The following is a 6,657-nucleotide window of genomic DNA, read 5'->3' on the forward strand; positions in this document are numbered from 1 at the left end:
GAGCATGTGATCAGTTGGTTTTGGTTGTCAGCAGCAAAACTGGTTGACCCACTCTGAGAAGGTGCTATTTAAGAGACTGAGCTGAAAACAGCACCTCAGACTGAGGAAGTCTCTTGGATGAGAGACGAAACGTTTCTAGATTTTTATTTTATTTTATTTTTTTTTTAATGTTCAGAGGACCAGATTGAACTTTTTTGGATTCACTCCAAATGTTAATCTGTTGTAACAAACAAAACCATTGTCCTTTCACCTTTGGTTGCGCATATTAGGTATATTCATGCTTTAAAAAAAACAAGTTCATGTTTAATAAAATGGGCAGCACGGTGATGTAACTGGTAGAGCTGCTACCTCTCAGCGAGCAGGTTCCCAGTTCAAATCCCGGTCCAGAGGCCTTTCTGGGTGGAGTTTGTATGCTCTCTCTGTGCATGCGTGGGTTTTCTCCGGGTACTCCGGTTTCCTCCCATGGACCAAAAACATGCATGTTAGACTGATTGGTAACTCTAAATTGTCTCTAGTTGTGAGTGAGAGAGTAAATGGTCGTTTGTCTCATTTGTCTCTATGTGTCCCTGTGATGGACTGGAGACCTGTCCAGGGTGTACCCCGCCTCTCACACAGTGGTGGCTGGATATGGGTACCGGCGACTTCGGTGACCCAAAATGGAAGAAGCGGGTGAAAGATAATGGACGGCTGGTTTAATAAAACTGACAAGACCAATAACGAATCTAAATGCACAGCCAATTTTCATAAAATTTAATACAAACAATATTTCATGGGTCAATACTACTTTATTTAAAAAATACTTCTAACTTGCCGTACTGTTCCACTTGGGCGGTTTCACTTCACTTCAAACTCTGGTCCTCTACAGGAGGCTTGTGAGCTTGAGGGTTCTGTATAGTGCCATAGCTGTCCCTAGGACTGTACTCTTCTAGATAGAGATCTCTGAGGTTGTTCCTGGGAGCTGTTGGAGCCACTCTTCCAAGCTGGGGCTCACAGTACCGAGTGCTCTAATGACCACAGGGACAACTGATGCCTTGATGCTCCACAACTACTACACATAGTCCCTCGCTACTTCACAGTTCGACTTTCACAGACCAGCTCAATCGTGGTTTGTGTACATACAGTACTGTACATAATATTTTAATAAATAAATAAATAAATAAAAATAAAAATGCACCATTTTGGTTTTCTTTCATTAAGCCTTCGCTGTTTTGCCAGTCTAAAGAACTACTGTACATTACCCAAAAGCCATCAGTTCACTTCCCAGAAGTCAACACTGCTTCCAACTGCTGCTTGCTGCAAATGGAGGGAAGTTTTTTGCAACTCACAATCAGAAGTTCTGTAAGGATAAGATCACATGACTGGAAGGAAAGTCGCGAATAATCCTGAAGATGAACTCATCCTTCAAGTTGTATCTTCACTGCTGAGTAGCTTGGGCTGCAGTTGATCCAGAATCAGAGTGACCTGGATCCTGGGAGCTGCAGGGGACAGACGGCTGCGGGCTTCAGCCTGGTTCTGATGGCACGGTGCTGGTCCGGACTGGGCCAGAGGTGGTGGACTAAATCCTGGGCAGCCTTTCTTCTGGAGTATCTGCACACACACATCAAGCTGGATGGGGCTTCATCATGCTGCACCAGGACTTTTTTCATCGTTCAGGTCGGACCCGAACTGAGCTGTTCCTGTACTGCAGAGCCTCGTAAGTAAAATTTAGTAGCTATATATACTTAGATGTAGCTTATTCTTAAAATTAGTAGGTTTAAGAGTTTAGAGGACTGATTGTGGGCTTCATTTCTGCAGGATAGGTCTGCAGAAACGAACAGAGTTGGAATAAAACAGAGTTGGACCGGAACCAGAGCTGTTGCTGTTCTGCAGAGCTAGTACGTAAAATTTAGTAACATATGATGTTAAAATGATGTAGGTTTAAGCATTTAGAACATTGCAAGAGTGTGGGAAGGGTTTCTAAAGCCTTAATATAAAGTTTACTGTACTTGAACTTAAACTTGAACTTGGACTGCTGTACTTCACTGTTTTTCACTTATCATGGTGTAGTGAACTAAGCCTCCGGTCAAAACCTGCCTCTGAAGACCTTCATGGGACAGGAAGTTATTTCATTGATTTGAATCCAGAAATACAACTTAGCTCATCCAGAGACTTTCTAATTGTATCCTGAACTAATCAATTGAAAGAACACTCTCTTTTTTATATTATCATTAATATTTTACAATGTCTTGATAATCAAAAGTGTGTTTAGTTCAAATCATTTTAAATGTTGAAATGAACCACTCATTTTAAATCAACTGTGAAACAGTATTAATGATATTTTTTAATCCTCATTCAAAGTAGAAATCAAGTTAAAATGTCTGTTACAAAGTAATTATGCATTTTTTGATCTTCTGTCTGAAATGAGAAGTGGTGATGTTGGTCAAAAGTCGGAGACAGTCGCAAACAAGTTTATTGGAACGAACTGTCATGTTTTTAAACCTCTCAGACAGAAACAAGAAAAGCTGGCACCTGTGGGTCTGTCATTTCCCCAAAACATTTCTCTGTCTGTTCCCAAACATCTCCGCTGTTTTTCTGACTTGTAGTAACCCTCTGACGTCACTAAAACCACACCCCTGTTGGTTCTTTCAACCAATCAGGACTTCCCAAAAGTGACCGGAAGCAGAACTCTTTAAAAAGTCGACACTTCCTAGTTCCAGTTAGTTCGGGGAGAGGACAGAAGTTCCGAAGTTCTGAAGTGCTGGACTTAGTTGGGAGTTCTTCCGAGTCTAGTTGGGATTATGGAATCTTCCACATCTGAGTGGAACCTCTGATGGACTCACAGCTCATGTGAGTCCACCTGTGAGGTGAGCGTGTTGTTGAACAGAGTACCGTCACTACTTCAGACGATTCTCAGCCATCCTAAGGAGACGCTGAAAGGTAGCGTTGAAATGGAACTCCGTACCGGAGCTGACCTATCTTCTGCAAAGGTAACGAGTCGCTTCACTACCAGTGTACCGAGGCTGAGCTGGGTTCGGATAGAGGGTGCCGTTCTTCGTCAACACACTTTTCCTCATCCATCTTTTCTCTCCATTTAAACTCCTTCATTTCCCATCTTTAAAACTCTTCTTTCTGCCAGTAAAGATAAGCTAAAGTCTGCAGACATTAATTTAAGATCTAAGGAAATGTCTGTTGTTTTTATTAAGTAAAACGTGCCAAGTTTTATTAATCAGAGCCGATCGGAATAATCAAGTGTACAATGTTTTGATGTTAAATTTTGATTCTGTTAATAAATGACCACATTCATTTTGATGGGACAAAGAAAATTAACGTCTCATGTCACTGATTAGACCATCTCCCACACAGTATCTCTGTCACATATCTGTCAAGTAGCTCGAAAAAGAGAGAACCCGTTATTAAATATTGATTGTAGTGGAGCTCCTAAGCTAACTGAAACTAGCCTAACCCTATCTCACTACAATGGGGCCGGAGGGCACAGATCCACCACAATAAATTATAGACTACTGTATTTCCTCTATCAGCCCTTGGTATTTCTAGAGCTTCTTGTTCTCCTTCCTCCTGATGCTACAGTCAGTTGGGATTGCTACAGCTATCATCCGACCACCACAATGTCCGGTTGGTTAGCCATCACCTGTTTGTTGATCTTGATCTACATTATAAGTCCCATAGTATCTTAGCCCTTCCAATTCCCTTCCAATTTCCACCACCCTTGTGGAGTCACCCTCTTTGACTGTAAGACCTCCAGTCCATATTCTGCACAGATGTTACTATTCCAGCTACTTTGTTCAATGTGTTTACCTGCCTTACATCCTGCTATTGTGTTTGGTAAAGAAAAAACTAAAGGAGTTTGGTACAAACACCATCATCCTCACTAACTTTTATACGTGCACCACTGAGAGCCTGTTGACAGGATGCATCATAGGGCGGTATGGGATCTGCACCAGTCAGAGCTGGAAAGCGCTACAGAGGGTGACGCAAACTGCTGAGGACATCACTGATAGCAGTCTCCAAACCATCAGGACATATACCACAGCCGATGTCTGTGTAAAGCATGCAGCATCATTAAGGACCACACCCACCCAGCACAAGGACTCTTCCATCTACCACCCTCAGGCACACAATACAGGAGTCTGTCATTGCGCACGAAAAGACTCAAAGACAGTTATTATCCACAAGCTGTCAGGTTACTGAACTCTCGATGAATTACACTAAACAACTGGCAATAACATTGCACCAAGCCCAATATGTGAAAACTAATATGACTAATATTAGTTGTAACATCTAATATGTTTATTGCTGCTGCACTATGTAGCTGTGCCATTTATGTCATATCTCATGCCATAAATGCCATATATCATGTTTGTCACTAGGTTACCATCATAATTTCATTAATCTCAACGTTACTCACTACCTGTGCAATGACCTGTCACACAATCTGTGTAGTTTATTTTATTTATGTGCAATATACATGTATATCGTGTGCATTTAAGCTTATAGTACCACATGTGAAATACTTATTCTGTCATGATTGATGCTGGTGAACCCAGTTGTGCAGGCAAGCAGGCCAGGAGTCAGGATTTATATAGACAAATAAAGGATTTATTAACAAAACAAAAGGCAGCAACAACAAACAAGGATGGACAGCTGGTGCTTACAAAACAGCCAGGTTATCGACAGTGAGCAGTAGACAATGCCAGGACCAAGACTAACACAGAGACACAGACTTATATAGAGAGAAACACCAATCAGACAAAGTGAAGGCACCTGTGAATGATCACAGATGCCAGGAGACAGAGACTGAAGATGCAGGACATAAACACGACACACGATGGGGCTAGACACCAAAGAAACACAAACCCTGTAGAGACATAAACAGAGGATCAGGGAAACACAGACATGAACACAACACCAAGGACAAAACCACAGTTCCTACATACTCATACAAATTCATCCTGTTTGCACTGTTATATTACACCATGTTGTTGTTTACTATTTTTTCTTTTGGACCTTTTAATAATATTTACTTTTTCACGCTTTGGTATTTTTTTTGTACCCTTATTGCATGCTGTAGTATTTCTTGTTTGTTTGTGCTTTGTTTTTAGTGAACTGAATCAGTTCTTCTCATCCTGAACATTTCATTGCACTGTTAACCTTGTGTTAACCTGCATATGACAAATAAACATAACTTGAACTTGAATTTGACTTTCTCAGGAGCATATCTACCTAGCCTCTATCTTGGGTCTCGTCCGGTATGCTAGCTCCTGGACTCTTGCTTTTGTGTGGAGGGCCTGTTTTTGTGCTCCCATGATTAGTGCCTCTTTGCTGTCTTTCAGTCCAGCCCTCTCTAGCCACTAGTAGGATTTATTGATATCAGTCATTTCCTCAATCTGCCTTTAGTACATGCTGTGCAGGGTCTTATCTATCCATGATGATTCCCTTTGTTCTTCCTCTTCCACATTGGATTTCTGCTGTTGCTTGAGACATTCACTCATCAGATCATCATTGGGGGATTTCCTCCTGATGTACTTCAGGATATTATGATGTTTGTGAAGTTTTTTGGAACCCAAAACTAAAACTGTTTTAATAACAAAAGAAACAAGCTGACGGGCAGCAGAAAACACAGAGATAACTTTTCCCTGGACTACATGAGGGAGCAAACATGGATGTTCATGGGAGACGCAAAGCACTGACCTGAAAGTAACACAATGTCACAGAATATAAAGAATCACTAATGAAAGATAATTACCAACACATGAGGGAAGACGAGGATCAGGTGATTGTAGGAGGGGCAGGAGCTAAACTAAAAACAGTGAGGAAACTGAGACAAAAAATATCAAGATCACAGAAAACCTAAATTAATAACTCACAAGACAAAGCTCCTGATAGTTTACACTCCTGCCACACAAGCAATTGAAAGTAGTGGCAACACTTTCAAGTCCTATTTTGCCAAACAAAATCACGACTCATTCAATCATTAATTCGACCTTTACTTATACAGGTTAGTCTCATTGAGCCTTGAGGACTCATTTGAAAGAGAGACCTGTTTTAAACAAAGAACACAGATGAGGTACAGACAACAACAGACAACCATATAAAAACATGAAATGAAAAGCAAATAGAAGAAATTATATAAAAATGACCCAAAAAACAGCTTCATTATAAAGCAATGTAAAATACTAAGAACAGGAACACGTCTGTGTTGGTTTATCCACGAACTCCTTGTTTCTCCACAACAGTTTTCAACTCGATAAGAAGTCTTGAGACGTTTTAGTCTTACATGTCATGTCTGTTCATAACTTTTCCACTGAACCCCACTTCAGAATGTTCAGAAGGTTCTTCAAGGTGAACAATCATAACAAATTTAATTAACAAAAACAATAATAAATAAATGTATATATATATATATTTTTTTTCATTTAGCCTTTATTTATCCAGGTTAGTCTCATTGAGCCACGAGAACTCATTTTCAAGAAAGACCTGTTTAGGGAGCACATGGTGGGGGTTAAGGGCCTTGCTCATGGGCCCAGAGTGGGGTGAATCAGGGTGGGAGCAAGTGTGGGTGTTTCACCCACCCCACCCACCCACAATTTGGATGTTGTCGGGGCCGGGGCGTGAACTGGCAATCTTCGGATCACAGGCCCACCTCTCTAACCTCTGCGC

Source organism: Nematolebias whitei, chromosome 9, assembly GCF_014905685.2.
Source record: "Nematolebias whitei isolate Nwh7 chromosome 9, NemWhi1, whole genome shotgun sequence".
Lineage (NCBI taxonomy): Eukaryota > Metazoa > Chordata > Actinopteri > Cyprinodontiformes > Rivulidae > Nematolebias > Nematolebias whitei.